We start from the raw sequence: 993 nt of genomic DNA on the forward strand, positions 1-993 counted from the left end.
GGAAAAAAATTTTTTTTCTGTGACTATTGTCTCAGACTCGTGCTAAACACGTCAACTTCCATAAATGTCAGAGATCAGTAGAGGGCGTATGGAAATTAGCACAATCTGCATTTCTATATTTCTAGCTATGTATTCTCCTTTTTCATGCTTCTCTGCTTTTCAAAATTAAATTGAGACATAAACTGATGATTATTAGAAAAATGATATTGACATTCTTAGAAGAAAAATGATTCTCTTGCAAGAAAAACCTAAAATGTTAGAATCCTTCAAACTTAGAACAGAGATAGCTCTATGATGAAAGTTTTTTGTGGGGTTTTTTTTTCCATTTTTACTGTGAATTTGGTGTACGTTTATAGGGCAGATAGATCATCAGTTTTACATTGAAAAAATCATACACCTTGCTTAGTTACAATGATTACAATCCCCTCCATGTACCATCAGTTAACAGTATTTCTCTCTATTCATTTTAGGTTTCTTTTTGTTTTGTTTTGTTTTTTAAACACTCAGGCATATAGAATACTTGACACCACCAAAGGGCACATTCTGCAAGTCTGCCTCCTGGCCATCATCTCTTAGTCTCTCTCTTCCCATGAATCTGGAGTCCTCATCTGCTCCCTTTCTCCGTGTCTCCATCTCTGTCTCTGGTGTTGCTGCTTCTCTGGATAAGATCCCGCATTCCACTTGTGATGGTCTCCTGGATAGTCCTAGGGTCCTTTGTTTCTGGACTGTAAGATTAACCACTCCCCTGTTTTTGCTACAAAGCTTGTACCTTTACAATTGTGACAGTCACAATTAGTCATGATAACAATTACTCACTATTGAATCATAAGAATCTTATCGGCATCTCTTTAACCAGCACATCTAGACAAGATGAAAACAAATTATTGGGGACTCTTTCTTCCCCCACACACTCTTAAACGAAACTCCCTCTTGAAACCTTGTAAGCCAGTCACTTTGTGCCTTAACTGCCCCCTCATTTTAGGTAGCCAATGT

The sequence above is a fragment of the Chrysochloris asiatica genome, unplaced genomic scaffold, assembly GCF_000296735.1.
Source record: "Chrysochloris asiatica unplaced genomic scaffold, ChrAsi1.0 scaffold00007, whole genome shotgun sequence".
Classification (NCBI taxonomy): Eukaryota; Metazoa; Chordata; class Mammalia; order Afrosoricida; family Chrysochloridae; genus Chrysochloris; species Chrysochloris asiatica.